We start from the raw sequence: 17,260 nt of genomic DNA on the forward strand, positions 1-17,260 counted from the left end.
GCTTGTTTTCTGGGCATTTCTTTGTTTTGTTTTATTTTAAATAGCTGCACTTTCTCGCCTTGGAACAATGGTATCAAGTTAAAGCTCAATGTCCTTTCCGAACTCCAGCTCTCCTCTCCTTGCCAACCTTGCGCGGTATAAATAGCAGCAAGCAGAGGAGCGAGCATTAAAAATACTCCTTTAAAAATCTCAGGAGAGTTCGTGCTCATAGTGCAGGACGAAAGCACTCCGGGTGCACGAGAGCGAGCTGTAGCACATTTTACACATATCAAACACGGTGTCACTGTTCATCCAGATAGAAAAGGAAAAAAAAAAAGAAAAAAAACCAAACAACTGCGACATACTGCAATATACAATTTCCGTATCTCTCAATATGGAAAACTCCGAACACCCAACTCGGGCCCGCCGAGGCTGTGACCCCTCAGCGCAGGGGAAAGGCCCCTCGGGGCGGGCCCCGCTGCCGCCGCACCTGCGCTGCGCCCCGAGGCCGCGGGAAGGCGGCGGGCGGCAATCGCCCAGGAGCACAGGAGGAGAGAAGGCTGGAGCAGCACGGAGCGGCGGCAGTGACCGCTTCCCCCGGGCAGCCGCAGCCGCGCTCCGCTCCCGTGCCCCGTTATCCGGCCACCCTGGGGAGCGCTCGCTGAGAGAGCGAGGAGAGAAAGAAAAGGAAGGGAAGAAAGGGGAGTACTCACACTTCTGTAAAAGACAGCAAGTCAGCACTTAGGGCGGCACGCACACAGTACCCCTCACTTGTAGATCGGCGCCGCTGCAGAAAACTGCGCCGCGGCCGCTCTCGCCGCCGGCACCGCCTCCCCTCCGCCCCCGCGGAGGCCCCGGCAGCGCCGCGCCCGCACCAGCCCGCCCGCTCCTCGCCAGCGCCGCCGGCTCGGCGTTCGTGGCTGTCCCGCCCCGGGCTGCGCCCCTTCAGCAGCCCCGCGCCCCCTCCGGGCCGTCCCGTGCGAGGCGGCGCCGCCGTGCTCCGGGCGCACCTGCCCCGCAGCAGCCCCCCTCACCTGGCCGGGCCGGGCCGGCCCTGGGCGGTGCGTTTGTCGGCGGGGGGCGCCCGGCCGAGCGGTGAGAGAGGCGCAGGTAGCCGAGCGGGGGAACTGGGTCAGCGGCTAAAAATACCGCACGGGATGGAGGAGGATCCGGCTACGGCAACCGGGGGGGCGGCCGCTCCTCCTGAGGGCAGCCGGCGGGACCGGGCTGGCGCGGGTCTCGGCGGACGGTGGGCCCTGGCCGAGCCGGGGCAGGCAGTGACCTTGCTCCAGCCGGGCAAAGTGCGCTGCTTCAAACTCACAACCGACGGCGACAAAACCTGCCTGGTCTGGTTTCAGTTCCTAAACCGCGTGTGGCTTCGCGGCCGGCGCGCGAGCGAGAGGCCGTGGGATGCCCCGGTGCTGGAGAGCCGGGCTAAATCACCCGCCCGGGGCAGCGCCGGGGCCGGCCGGGCCGCATTCCCCCGGCAGGGCCTGCCCCCGCCGCGCCGCGCTGCCATCCCTGCGGCCCGGGCTGCGGCGGGAGCCCGCCGGATCGCTCCCGTGCCCGCTGCTGCCGGCCCGAATGAGGCAGCCTGGATAACAAGCCTGTTCCTGAGAAGTTCCTGCGACATATTGCGATGCCCAGGCAGGTGGTGGAGTCGTCGCTCCTGGAGATGCTTAAGAGGCATCTGGATCCGGTGCCTGGTGATCGAGTTTACTGGTTGCAATGGCAGTGCTGGGTTGACAGTTGGACTTGATGATCTTAAAGGTCTCTTCCAACTTCGAGGATTCTGTGAAATCAGCTGAGAGCTACCTTAGTGAAACCGTGTGTAGCAACACTAGGGCAATGTCTAGGTTACAACAAGATGTCTCAGGAGGTTCAGGCGTAATTTTCTTGATGGCCTAAGCTGTGCAATGATAGTCTTAGGCTAAGTGTGTGTTTATGCAGAGTGGTTTATAAACACAAACCAGACAGAAAGTGTGTGAGTTTACTGACTGGCCACAACTTTAAACTCTGCCATAATTCTTTTTAGCATTCTGTCCACGGTATTATTTGCTGCCACTTCTTAGGGCTCGACATCCTGGATTTCAGTGGTAGTAGAGCCAGCACTTCCCTCCAGGCTTTGTCCACTTGCATTTCACTGGAGAAAGTTCATATTGTAGTAGTCTCCCTGACCCAGTGGAGTAGCTGCTGGGGATTTGGCACTGAAGTTGTGTCTTCACAGTGGTGGCACTACCGTGACGTGAAGCAGAGAGGAAAAATCATTTACTCATCCTTGCAAAGCCTTAAGAAGTAAATTATGCCTATGTGATTTCTGGGGAAGAGAAGCTTCCAAATGCCAGGAAGGTTGGAGACGCTTACCTGGCATGTCTGGTGCATGAGAGCACAGCTGCCTTTAGGCTCCCTGTGTGCCCACATAGGAGTCTGTATCCAGGACAGATTTGGTGACTCCACAGGAAATGCTTTCCTGACATCAAGCTAGTTCCCTGACCTTCCTCTCTGCCCTCCTCTACTAGATACAGTTGCTGGCTATTTATATATGTGATGAATATGATTCAGAATTAAACATGCCAGGAAGACACTGCTTCTTTCAACCTAATAATTAGAAGAGGAATACAGCATGATTGCTTTGTTTCATCACCACATGAAAGGGAACTATTTATTGTGGTTGGCTTAGTAGTAACAAACAAAATATTTTATTCCCATCCATGAAAAGCAATCTTGTGTGTCTTTATGGGCTTCATCCAAAGTGTGCTGGAGTCAGTACTATTACGTATGGGTTTTCAGTTAGCACGTGACTGCAAATCTAGTAAGCTGGATCAGAGCAAGAGTGCTTTTGGGCTACAATGCTGAGCATTGTACAAAACTTGAGCACCCCAGGATAGTCTATATAGTGCTCCAGACCTTGGGAGGCAAGCACTTCAGTAGCACAGCTGAAGCACCCTGGCTGAGTCTGCTGCTGTGGCTGGACGTGTGGGGCAAGGGACACAGTGAGATTTTTGTGCTGTCATTAGGTTACTGCTCATGTGAAACTGAGTGATAGTTTACATAGCCAGCCTTTTAGCAAAGTTCACAGGCATGTCTCCAACTGTATGTGTCAAGGCTAATCTCAGTTACAACTCTGTCTTTGTCACCGTGGGGATGGTCTGGAAAGTATCGACTGATCGCTGCAGCTGAAAGCTTGTGGTGTTGATCTTTATCCTGCCTAAGATCACAGTTCATTCAGCATTTGCTGCAGCCATTCCACTCTGATGGCTCTTTAATTTTTCCTGACTTTGTTGTTTGTCTAGGCCTTTCATACAGCAGTAATCAAGGAGAAAAATCAAATTGAAAACCAGATACTTAGATTTTTTTAAAAAGAGATAATGAGATAATGACTTTTGCTTCTCTGCCTTTTTTTTCTTCCTTACTTCTTTCTGGTCCATGCATTTTTGAGTTTACATAAATGTAAGAGGAATACTGCAGGATCCTGTCACTGAAGATTGAAATTGAAGGGAAGGAAATGAGAAAAAAGAGAGAAGACAAAATCACTTAAACAAGGAAGATAAATGAACGACAAAGGGTGATGAGGTTGCAAGTAGCCTGGAGCCCCAAGAAGAGTAAAGCATGGGAAAGAATTGGAGACACCAAAGCAAGAGGTGAATATCACACTAGATGGGAAAGGGAATAAATGAAGTAACACGTCTTTTTTATATTATTTCCCTGTTTCTTGTCAGTGGGAGTAGTCAGGAGCAGGCTCCACAAATGGCTCTGAAAGATACTTTTAGATGCATTCATACTCCAAGATGAATGTATGTCTGTCTTTAATAATAGATATGATTGCAGCAGGTATAAATAATTTGAAATAGTACCAGGTAACTTGAGTATCAATAACAGTAAAAATGCAGCAGCACAGGACAGCCCAGTCTGTGTCCTGCTGGTATCCAGGGTAATGGATGGTTTTGAATAGGTTATTAGGGAACTCAGTTTCTGTTCCTGACTCTTAATGGTTGCTTGTGTGCTTTAATATTATATGGTAATTGCCTAGAAAAGCAGTGTTGTAATAGGGATTGTAATTTAAATTTCCCTTCTCCCAGCTAGGGACCTTAATTGTTACATTGCAAAGTGATGCCTTGCTTCCCTGGTCCAATGCATGTGGATTAGTTTGTTCAGAATAACAGACTTTCAGCAGGCACAATGAAAGACATTCCTCCCAGCTAGCCTCTGGCCTGGTGATGAAGGGAATTTCCTGGGAATTATCAGATAGGACTTCTGACTTTGTCAGATTGGACTGTTGTCCTTATGACCCCCCAGGTCTTACATCTGCCTGTTTAGCTGCTGAGAGACCTCTCCTTCCTCCTGTCATGTTTGTGAAAAATGCCAAAATCTAGGTGCAGACCCCACTGAAGCCTAACTCAAGAATTAAATGCTTTAGATGACAAGAAAGCTGTAGTTGGAATGTCAGAAATTGTCAACTCGAATGCTGCTCACACTCCTTATTGGAGACTGTGGCCCAAGGTACTGCTGCTTGTGCTGTGGTGGGGAATGGGGGCACACGGCCCAGGGCTGTGGCTCCTGGGTGGCCAAATGGTGCCAGAACCTGGGGGCTGCAGCTCTCAACACTCAAAACACCTTGGCTGTGGTGGATTCATTGTCTGTGATAAGTCTTACTGTGGCTGTATTTGGGAAAACACCATGTTGCGGATTTGTTTATGTTACACAGCAGAGTGTTTATGGGTGATTCTCTGGCATCAGGAGGCTGACTGCTGTCAGATGAAATTCCTGCAGGCTGGAGGTTAAAGCACTCTGTTGTGATGGTTGGTTTGGTTTGGTTTTTTTGTTGGGATTTTTTAGGGCCTTTTTTTCCATTGGATTTTTGGGTTTGTTTTTGTTTTTTGAGGCAGAGAGAGGGCCAGTAATGACTGTTGATAACTGCATTCAAATTCTTTAGCAAGTGATGAGTACTGTTCCCCTTTGCCTATGCAGACTACCTAAATAGTACTATTTAAGTACTGCATTAATACAAAACAAACCTTTCTGCTGGCCAGTGCCAAGTTTGGTTTCAGAAAAGTATATCACCACAGTTCAAAGTCTTCATTATCTTCTGATGCTCAATTACTAATGACTATTCTTTAATTTTTTTTACCACAAACTTCACATTCATATGACTTATTTGAATTAAATTGTGTACTTACTGCCTTGACAACATATTGGTGAGGTATGCCAGAGAAAATCATTGAGTGGGGCTGCTGAAAATGTTGAAAATGTCTTTGGATAGTAATTTAGGTTTGATCTTAAAATTCTGCTGCTGATTTTCCCTGTAATAGCTAAAAGTAACATAATTCTAAGGATTCTTGGTATTTTTCCTCCACAGTTCAAAAAACAATCAGACTGTGTATATCCTCACAAAAAGTACTGGTGAACAGATCACACATCTCTCGGCTAAATTAGTTACATATGTCATTTTTCTTCCATATGCTTTCCAGTAAAGCAAGGTTCAGACCCACTTACAGGCAGCTCTGGTGAAGAACTAGAAAATACTCTGAATGCTTTAACAATTAGACTAATTGTAGTTTACTTGATTCCCTAATGCAATAAACTCTTTCCTTCACAGGCCATTATTTGTGGGATAACCTCTGCATTGCATGTGTTATTCATTATTTATTCCTTCCATTATTCTTAAAGGGACATTTAAGAAATGGCTCATGGTTTGTAGCACAGTTCATAAGAACAAATCTATTCAGTAATTTTAGGAAGCATTTTCTTATGGCAAATAATATAATTTTCATCTTCTGTGGAGTTAAAATACCTCTTTACTGCTTTATTCCTAATTAATATGTCAAGTAATCAATATAGGGGTTTTTTTCTGATATTAGTGATTGAAAATATGTGTGATATTCTTCTAGAGGATTTTAATTACTTTTTTTGTGGTTAGATAAAAAATGGGCTGATTTCTTCCCCCTTTCTTTAGTGTCATTTCAATGAGTTTACATAGCCATATGCAGAATGACAACTGTACTGTTCTGTGCCAATTGTTACACCTTGGCATTTTCCACATATGCTGTTTCCTAAGCAAACACACTTTCACAGAAGCAGATTTATTTAAAAAAAAATCCCAAATATGCTTATTTGTTATTCTGAGCAGAAAGGGGGGAAGGTTGCATAGTGAACATGATGAACCAGCAGAGTTATCAGTAATGCAATAGCTTCAGTCAAGAATTTAATTGCCTTTGTCAAGTCCATGGGGAAGGGATATTACAGCAAGGAACATGGGTAAACCTTGCAGAAGTGTACTGGCAGGGAGGATGGCTGCTAGGAAAGGTTTAATCACAGATCATGGGAAGATGTTTGAGAGAGTCATGTATTGCCACAGTGTCAATATTTCCAGTCAAACCTGCCCACTTCCTGACAGAGTAGTGGTGTTCTTTGTAGATGTCAAGAAATGACTGACCAGAAAGAACATTTAGAATCCCAGTTTTCAGTCATGCTGAACTGGAGCTGATACTTAAATAACCAAAAGAACACTAATGTGATGAGAGATTTGGTCACAGGAGAGAGAGGAAGAGACCTGTAAAAAAGTGCCAGGAGATGCTAGCTGATGGGGTTATTTGATGTGATAAAGAGACAATGGTTGGCAATAAATTTCTCTGGCACCTGATAACAAATAAGAGGCGACAGTAGAGGGTTTCTTCAAGCAAGATGCTGGCATCTGAATCAGAAAGCTGGAGATCTGGGAGATAATCTAGCTGTTAGAGACAGCACAACACATTCTTGCCTTGTTTTGTTTTCAGGTTTGGGTGGATTTTTTTGGTTTGGTTTTTGTTTGGTTGGTTTTTGTTAGTTTGGTTTGGTTTTGTTTGGGTTGGGTGTTTTTTGTTTTAATTAAAAATAACCTTTTTTCCTAAAAGTCCTCCTTAAGATCTTTCTGTTAAAGGAACCATCTGTGGCAGAGAAATGAAGGTGAAGATATAATTCCAAGTGACTATTTGCATAGACCTATCTGAAAGTGTCTTGCCATAAAACAAATGGTTCTGAGCCTTTAGGAGCTGTGTCTGCAACAGCTCCAAGCCTTCAGCTGAGTGGTTAACTGGGGGCTGCTGAAGAATGATTAGCACTAAGATTTATTTAAGGGAAATTAATAGAAGGAGAAGATCATACAGCCAGTTTCTTTTCCTGTTTTTCAGTGCTTTCATCACTAGCTCACTATAGACCTAATGTCTTAAAAAAAATAAATTGCTGAAGTCAAAGCAGTTTCATTCTTATCTGTAGCAGGTCAGCTGCTTAAATGGTGCTGAATATTACTTGCTTTTGTCACTTTTCTATGATTACAGAACACATAAATAATATTGCTATTGCAGCATCTTCCCAGTGTGAAGCTTGGATGTGAGATTAAGTCAGCAGGATTTAGCAAGTATCATTTGCACATGGTAAATGTGGATGTGGGGATGAATAGGCTCTTAGCCAGCAGCAAATACGTGGTGATGTGACTCCTTCTGACAGGAGAGGAGGCTGAGCACACTTGCACAGGGTTTTCCAACAGCAAATGCAAAGTAATACATGCTGACAATTTCTGCAGACCAGCTGATGCACAGTACGTTGTTAATAGGTGCTAACTTGATGGTGCTCCTGAGTTTACAAGATGATGAAATGTTGTGTACCACACTACTTTTGCTTAGATCCTCTTCTATCAGTAATGACTGCTATGGCTATCAAATCTCAGTGTATGTGAATGTGTCTTTCATTAGACACTCAGTAACCTTCATATTGCAAATTATGCCATTGTTCACACTGGCTGGAGTAATCAGAACTAACTGTGGTAAATGTAAGGGGACAGAAACAACAGAAAAATGGGAGTAATTGTTATACAGGTGTATTAAACAGAAGCTTGCATCAACAAAACAGAGAAGAAAAGCTTGAACCAGTTCTCTGTGGCAACAAGATGTCCCCTCCTGAGCCTTCCTGAGAAAGGACAGAACAAAATACTGTGGGGAAGCTGTACTGCAGCAGCCTATGACAGAAGTTACCCCTCACTGCTCTAAGCCAGGTAACTGGGGAGTTAAACCCCTTCCCCTTCTCTTTCCCATCCCCTCTAACACAGAAAAATGAATTCAAACATTAATGCAAGGATAGCATGTGCTTTTGATTTGGTGGTTCAAATTGAATTATGTTCTCTGTGCATGAAAGGTTACTGAATGGACAGTAAGATGTCAGGGAAAAGCAAGGAAGCACAAGTCTTTTCTGGCTGCCATTTTCAAGAAATGTTATTAATCCACTGGGAGCGAGAAAATGAATGTCATATTTCTTTTCCCTTCTGGGTGGTAAACCATACCACAAGGAAGAAGATTAGGAAATACAGATGGAATTCAGAGTGAAAATAATCCCATGGGAGGGAAAAAAGTTTCTTATTTGCACCTGATGTGTTTTAGCCAAAACATGGGCTAAAACACATCAGGTGCAAATAAGAAACTATAGCAGCCTAGATAATTTAGAGATCTTAACATGAACTCATTTCTGAGCCAGTCCTTATCTTCCTTAAAACAGGCCTGATGTATTAATTTTCTTTCCCCCTATACTTGTAACTTATCAAGGAAGCTTTGCTAGGGAAAAAATCCTAAGTCTGTTGTTCTTGGCATAGTATTAATGGTTGGACAGACCTTACAGAGGAAAATTTATCCCTGTCAAGGGTTCAGGCTACTCACCTTTACAAACTGGACAAGATTACTGTTGAACCTGGTATATCTGAAATAAGAACAGCATTATTTTATTGGAGAATTACAGGTGAATGAGACAGATCAGACATGTATTATGTGTCTACAGCACTCTTCACCTGGGATTCAATATGATTTATCTGTGAAATTATGTGTTGTTGATATTTCATACTGTAATGGCAATGTAAATATAGTTATTAATAAAATAGATAAATGTTGAATTACTATTTTAGATGTCTTATTTTGGTTATTGTGCAGTCTTAAGTGTTAATTTGAAGTATAATGAATTGTAAGAAAAAAGGAAACACCAGGCATACAAAGTTAAAAAATTATTAGCATTAGCAGTGTCTGTGCAATGTATTTCTTCTGTTGATTTAACCTCAGTTCCTTTTTTGGATAGGTCAGTAGTCCTGGACAGTGCAAAGAAAAGTTAAATTGGTAGACGGACAAACATACTTGGTTTTTTGTGACTAGCTCCTTGCTTTCTTATAGCTGAAATTAAGACTAGCACACAGATATGCCACCAAGGTGCAGTGTTGGAGTGTTTTGAAGGCAGATGTCAGTTAGTTTGCACAAGGAATCATAAAAAAAACACGTTTTCTGTTGTGATGAGCTTCTGAGTCAGAGCTGGAATGTGCAGCGGAAGAATACTCATCTGTGCTGTCCCACATGGCGCCCTCCTTAACCACAATTTCTTCCTGAACCTCCTATCCATGGGCATTTTTCAGTTTTTATAATTTTCCATGGTCTGAAATGGAAACTGTGGTAACAGATAGCATTTTCTAAACCTAGAATGGCTAGAATTCCCCAAGGAATCCCTGTATTTCCCCTACTTTGTATGTATCATAGAAAATTGACTGCAATATCATACTATGCACACTAACTTGTACTTCTGGGTTTTATTTGCCATTTACTGTGAGCAGCTTGCAGTGTTTAAAAGGGTAGTAACAGGCAGTGCTTTTATTAAGAGTTACTGATCCTGTCTCTGTGAGTATTGGTATAATGGATGGTGGTACCAACTAGAGCTGATTACTTCTTCCTCCTCAGCACTCTCTGTGGAAGTCAAAACTTCAGAATTCCTTAATTAATCCTGCCAGCCCAGAAACTGAAGACAATAAAGGCTAAGTGTAGTGGAGCTTTTTGGTATAGCCAGCACTTCTTTCTTTTACATACACAGCTTGGATGCAAGCTAGCACAGATATCTTTCAGGGAGAATGGTGGGCATTTTAAATGTACTCTGGAACACTTTCAAAGTACCTCCCTCCCAGGGACTGAATTAATCATTGTGTAGAATGCTTCTGAAAAGGAACTGTTCTCCTAACATAAACCTGTATGCAAAGGGTACACAAAAGCCTTAACCTCTCTTCTTATCAGGGGTTTATTTTAGGAACTGCTGTTAATAAGGTTTTATTCTAGTGAATAACCTGAAGATTTTTGCTTATAGACGAGGATCAGTCAGAACTATCAGCCTAGGCTAGTAATAGAATAAAATATAATTATTGAATTGCATGTTTTCTAAAGAGGTTTCAGTATTTTCTGTAAAAGTTTTAAATTATATTTCCCATACATGAGGGTAGTATGAAAAAATTCAGTTACTTGCTACATGATTCAGAGAATATAAGTCATGGGGAAAAATGTTACTGTTACTTTCACATCTTCAAATTCTAGGTTTCACTTCTTAAACTGAAAAAAATATATATTTTGTGCTTATTCTTTATAAAATGAGATCCATGAGTCAGAAGGTTCCAGATTTTTCTTGATCTCAAAATCTCTGTGTCCCAAAGAAGGGCTTTTCATTTTGGTCACTTGTTTTCTTAACACAATGACTGGATGGTAAAATAGGCAGTGAAATAAACACTACTGCAGTACTTTTTTCTTTCAGAGAAGAATCCAGGCTTTGCTTAAAATAATGTAAGAAACACATTTGTATCTGAGGGTGTATATCACAGCATTTCCAAGAAAGCAGTCTGCTGAAACTTACTTGTTTATAATGAGTAAGCATAAGTACCCCTCAATTAAGGCTTTCTCTGATATCACATCAGACTTGCTTGCATTTAAATTATTGGGTCAGCAAGAAAGGACAGTGGAACCTTTTATTAGCAGCTGACTTCTCCCAAGTCTCATTTTACGCTTTGGGTTCCAATGCTATTCAACTGAAAGGAGATCCTGGTAAAAAAATGGAGGTGAATAACAGAGACAACAGAGACAAGGCAGCTGCCAGACATCAGCTTCCACTATGTACTTAAAAAATATCAGTGTCCTCACTGATATTGTACAGAACCATAACGTGGCATCTGTCCTTGTGAAGCAGGTAGTCTTTTGTATTTTCTCATAAGAGCTTTTCATGAGAGATGTCTAGGATACAGAGTTGAGTATTTTCTTTAAAGCTGTCTTATACGAAGAAGATGCCCATTAAGTAAGAACTAAAAGTAAATACTCATTAAATTAAATTTCATCTGCTGAAATCATTATGGTGGTGCTGTTTTCTAAGGAAGTCTGTACAGTCACTGTTTGATGTACCAGAATATCTCAACGGTGAATTTCATAACACTCTTTCTTATTTGTGTCAGAAATTTTTCCTATGTTGGATGAGCCTCATCGCTCGTCTTTCCTGATGGTGTTCTTTGAAAAGCTGCAGGATGTCTTAATTTCACTTGAATTTTGGGGTTGAGGGTTAATTAGTGTACAAATTACAAAGACACCATGTGACCTCTCTAGAGAATATATAGCCTCTTCTCACATGCATCAACATGTACACCTGAGATGTTTTGGGCCATTTCTTTCTTGTCTTCTTGGTTGGAGCTTTTCCCAGCTCTTGCTGGACATACATAAATATTTTTATTGTTCCAGTAACATGAGAGAAGATGGTTGGTCATTAGTATATGATGAATTACAGAGCACATCCAGACTAACAGGGCTACACTCACTCTAGAATACTAAATAATGAATGTGGTTGATGTCTTTTTAATGAGAAAGTAGAATAACAGAAAAGGTCTGTTGTTAGAGCTGTGTTTTCTTTGAGATACAATAGAAATGAGCTGCTTGAGAAACAGATGACATGCATAATTAATCCCCACAGTAACTTTACTGGACTCTATTGATTTGCATGAGATTAATTTTCTTAATTCTTTTGGGGAGAGAAAAAAGCACAGCAGGAAAGGTGTCCAGTTATTTTCATATGTATGAAACTTTAATGTCAGATTTAGTAGCTCAAATGCTTTGGGAAGTTGGGAATATTAAAGGGAAATAGAAAGACTTTAAGTTATTATCATGGATTGCAAATATTTAATGACTATTTTTTCCAAGTTGTATTATTAATGACTTGTTTTATTCAGGTTGTGTAAACATAAGAAGGAAGCCCTTCCCTTCCTTCAGTATCCAAGAGCTTTTTGCTTAGAAATTTTAGCTTGAGGGGCTTTTGTTCTTCCAGATGGGTATGATTTTTCTGTTTTCTTTTTCTCCTCTATTGAGTCAGAGGGTTAGTGAAATCAATTCATAAGATACTTAACCCCTTGTTAGGAAAAGTTAGAGAAATAGATGAGACCTGTGCTTGATCTTTCATTAAGCTTGATGTGTAACAGAGGTAGGATTCAGTGACAGAGAACTGGAACAATTTGAAATAGCCTTATTTCAAAAATTTCAATGATATATTTAAAATCAAATACTCAAAGTTATTAGAAAATTTTTTGAAAAGAGATACATTGCAATCATTAAAAACCCTTTTATCACAAGGCAATGTGACTGCATGTCTTGCAAGCATTAACAATTCAAACTTAAATAGGACTTGCAAGACATCTAGCAGTGACATGCAACATGAATTTTATATTTGCTGAGTACATGAATAACCCACTGATTTCTGTAAGGAAGTATTTTTCCCAGATGAGTCTATGGCATTTTGGCAGGAGATGGATTCCTGTTCTCCCTGCAGTGAATTCAGTATGGCCCAAGCACTTAATCCTGCTTGTGCCACAAGCATTCACATAATCTCAGTTTCTTGATCACAAGAAACATTCAAATGCTGTATTATTTGTGTTATGATATAAAGATGGGCCTCAGTACAGGGAAGTTGCCTTGAATTTCCTAGTAGTTGAGATGTGAAAAATAGAAGATATCCCAACAGGGAAGAGCAGTAGAGGAATCACAGCAGGAATGCAGTAGTACAGATAAATTAGTTCAAGTAGTGTTTGGAAATTGCATAGTTTTGTTTCTGCTTCTTCAGAAGACACAAACTACTGTTGTAATGGGAGACTTAGGAAAAAAAAACAAAACCACAATTTACCTACGTAAATGAGCTGTACCTCAAGTGAATTAGATGCTGTGAATTTCTACCATTGAGGTAACCTCAGGTACTCATGTATTATTTTAAAAAATAGTTAAGGACAAAGTTAACCTAAATATTTTTCCCTTATTTTTTATCATTTAATAATTAATTTAATCAGAAGAAATGTTGTATTAGTTAATGAATGTAGTGTTGCCTAATAAAACCCACATACAGAGCACCATCTAGTGCAGGATATCACTAACATAAAAGCATTTTGGCTCATTTGTCACTTGCCTGTGTTCAACTAATGTTCTAAGTTCATTTAATATGAACTATCATGTTGCATAAAGTGCCAGACCAGGGGCTCCCATGGCAACATAATTTTGCATGGATTAAAAATTGTGACCTTTGCAAGGACAACAAAACTGGATGCACTGAAATTCAGGTAATAATTTGTGAGAACCATTTACCTGTAAGAGGAATCTGTTTATCTTCCTGCCAGTAGTGTTGGGTGACATATTCATTAGATAATTCAGTCCAGTCTGTTCTCACAACTGCCATTATAGGTGCCTTAAGAACGTCCTTTAGCTGCTCAGAGCCTTTGCTCAGGGTCTGCAGAACCTCAGAGCTACCCGGGTTCCTTAAGACAAACAGTCTCAGGTATGCAAGTGACAACTAACAGGTCTTTAATCTGGCTGTCATTAAGACAGGAAGAAAAAAAATCCATCTTAATTCTGTACAAGAAAAAGGTAAAAGGAACTTATACACAGGTGTTTATGGCTTGCTGAGGAAGGACAGAAAAGTGAGCTATGAGATGGTTTGCTTGCAGTTTTTATGTAAAGGCTGTATTTTTCTTCTTCTGCAAGCAAACAAACATGAATTTGGCCCTAAGGTTGTTTATTCAGTGTTTGTGTATCACCATTATGTTTCTGATGCAGTCCATTTTCCATTAGGGTGGAATTAAGAGGAACTGTCTTAGTTAACTGAAGATGTAGCAATGACAAGCTGGATTTCATCCTGCACTAAACAAAGATTAAGAGGGCCCTCAGGTACTTGGAAAAGAAAAATTTTGATGAGCACTGTGTATTCAACAACAAAACTTAATTAAGCATCCAAAAAAGCCACTATCACTGTAAAGTTTTATACCCTCTTTAAAGAAGCACTTCAACAAAAATTTAACCTTCCTCTGAGCATATGGATTTTAGCTAAATGTTTGAAGCCTTACCAAATTCCCAATTCGCAGACCTGCTCTGAGGAAATAACAAGCATACTCACACTCATTTCAAAGTACTTCCTGGTTTTGAAAGCTCCATTTTTGCTTTCCGAGTTGACTACTTCATAAATAGTTTTTTAAAAACCAACAAACCCACCCTCCCCCCACCAAAAAAAAAAACCCCAAAACCAACCAAAAAAAAAAAAAAAAACCAAAAAAACAAACCAAACCCACAACCCAGAAATAAGTGCAAATATTTCCAATTTTTCAAAATTTAGATACAGAATACTTGCCTGGATACTTCTGCTCTTTCTACCTCTGTTACAACTGCCAAAGAGAACTCACTTCTCACAAAAAATGAGCAAAAAATTAGCTTGTTCTTCTGAGATGAGAAGTGAACTAAAGGAACATGACAGGAATGTTCACAGACTGGGCAGCCTGTGGTTCCAATCCCCTTTCTGGGCATACCATTTCAAGAGCAAGAAGAAGCAGCTCTGACAGAACAAAATGTTATACTTACAAAAGGCATTCAGATATTGGTGTGAGGAGTAACAGTTTTGGGAATGGTGAGCAGGGGTAGACTGTAGCAGAACATTAGAGCTGAAGAGAAGAATCTCCAATGGAACGCCACAGGCACAGTACCTGAGCTCTATCAATGCATTCTAAATATTCTAGGGAAAACAAATGCTGTAACGTAAAAGGCTCTGTTACTGCTCATTTAATTCATCTAGAATTGTGGTTTCCATTCTTTTACTCTCCAATATGTTGAGCAAATGCAAGAACACAGACATGGAAATAAAATACGAGTGTTTCCCTTGAACAGATATTACAAAAATATATATTGTTGATTCCACATTGCTGGTAGATATCATGATGTTCTTTATTACCACGACTAACAAAACATTTTCATTGTTATTTCCTCAATTCTTATTCTTTTGGGTTAAATGATTTCTATGAAATAGTAGGTATTCATTTTCAGTTGTTTGGGAACAATGTTCTCTCTAACACCAGAACAAATAAACTGGCCTGTGTTCTGCTATCTTGTAATAATAAAGACTATTTAGAACATGTTTTTACCTGTTGAGAAAATAAATTCATGTCAACAGGCAAGTCTGGCAGAGGAAAGAATTCTTTCCCAACCGTGTGTCTTGCCTGGTAGCTATTAAAACTTCCCTTTTGAAAATAAATGGTTTGTTTATTTAAGAACAATTATATGACCATTTTGAATTACAACACTTTGACATGCTTTTCATGGTCAGAAAAATTTATTGCACAAAGAAAGGCCATGGAAAAGTGGTGGAAATTAAAAATACAGTATTTGTATATTGCTGACAGTATGCTAGATGCTTCCTTGTTCAGAAGAGCATTCAGTCCAAATAAGAAAAAACACATAACTGAATTTGAAGATGTACGAAGACAGATTTGATTCTTCTTCATTTTATGATTTACAGTAAAGAAAAGGAGTCAAATTTTATATCAGAATATGTCAAAAGCACCCTCACTCAGCCAAAAGATTTCATTAGGATTTATGTTGCACTATATTAAAAATTATCATAGATTTTGTGAGCACTATCTGTAAATTTTGAAAGTCTTTTTTTTTTGGAATGAAAACCCAACTTTCCTATGCACAAATCCTCCTTGTCTTTTATTTTGGTGGAATATGATCTGCCTTGATACTCTCCAAATTAATGAGTTAATCTTTCCATTTTAGTGAAAAACTAAAGATGTTTTTACAATTCCTACATAATGGCATTCTGTTTGTTTGGGTTTTTTTTTTTCCAAATAATTAAAGCTTTCTCCTCATAGAGTGAAAAAATAATTTGAAAATCATTATGAGAAATACCATACTTACAACATTTTTTCAACTACTCCAAAACTTCCATCACATTATCAATAACCCATACCTACAGACATTTGCATAGTTACATAGGAACCCAATTTAAGTTACATGTAATAAAATTGAATAAAAATACGTTATCAGATTTTCTGTTTTAATGTTGAATTTATCTTACTCTCTCGCTTTCTCTCTCTCTCTCTCTCTTTACTTCCCTCCCTCCCTCTTACCCCCCTTAGACACACACAAGATGGGCCTTCCTCCCAGATACCAAATGTAATTTGGTAAAACTAATTAAACAAAATTCAAAAATTCAAAATAAGCAGTTGAATAACTGTTCATTGTTCCTCTCATGCATGGGTACAGGGATGTGCTAAAGGCTAGAAATCTCTAGCACAGTATCAGTTGATACATCAAGAAAAAGACTGGATTATCTAGAATATCTGCTATTACCAAAAAAAAAAAAAAGAGGGGACCTTAAAACGTCTAAAACTGCAGATCTTCATTGGCACAATTTTTACATTATAACATTATTTTAGCTGCCTGAGCCCTGTTTTTTCTTCACACGTTTTTGTTTGTTTTTGTTTAGGTGTAGCATGATTTATCTTATTGAGTGAGATTGTTTCATAAGAACTCTCTTTCTTCCCCCCAAATATCCTCCCTCCCTTATTCCATGCAATTCTCTCAAGGGTTCTTTACAAAATTTTGTTTCGGGAGGATGAAAATGGAAGGAAAAATTGCTATGCAGAGAGTTACAATTCAGCTGTCCTGTATTCATAGTAATGTAGTTATAAACTGACCTTTACCAAAACTTAGTTTCATTATTTGAAGCATGATTGAAAGTGGCTGCCATGTTCAAAACTGTATTTGGACAGGAGAAGAGAGAGTGGCAGTTCAGCCACAAAAGCAAAATTATTTTAGGAAAGCAAGCTTAGGTCTATATTTTCTTTGAAGTCTTCATTTGCATCTGCCCAGCAGAAATGGACTACATTTCATTGGGTAGCTTTCTAGAGAGTATTCCTGTCTTCTCCAGGGCAGCAAGCACTGATCAGTAACTCTTGTTATTACTGGCTCTTAGAGTCTATTGTAGTGCCAGGCACAAAAGCCAGGGGTAGGCAAAGTCTCTCTTACCATTATTCTTGTACAAGAAATATATGGATGTGCAACTTGAGATGGAGAAAAGCCCAGAGAGTTTAGACAATATATAGGGAAAGGAGAGGAAGTGACTGGACAGGACATTCAAAATTAGAGAGTTGTAAAATCTAACCAAAAAAAAAAAAAAA

General features: G+C 40.3%; 1 protein-coding gene across 1 annotated transcript in view; it reads right to left on the bottom strand.

The window, feature by feature from the left end:
• MTUS1 (microtubule associated scaffold protein 1) overlaps window positions 1-746 on the bottom strand; it is a 115,614-nt gene extending 114,868 nt beyond the window's left edge. The window contains exon 1 of the mRNA XM_058024141.1: window positions 693-746. The gene's annotated coding sequence lies outside the window, so the exon portion shown is untranslated. The remainder of the gene's footprint in view (window positions 1-692) is intronic.
• Between the last annotated feature and the right edge of the window lie 16,514 nt (window positions 747-17,260).

Source organism: Melospiza georgiana, chromosome 5 (assembly GCF_028018845.1).
Source record: "Melospiza georgiana isolate bMelGeo1 chromosome 5, bMelGeo1.pri, whole genome shotgun sequence".
NCBI lineage: Eukaryota > Metazoa > Chordata > Aves > Passeriformes > Passerellidae > Melospiza > Melospiza georgiana.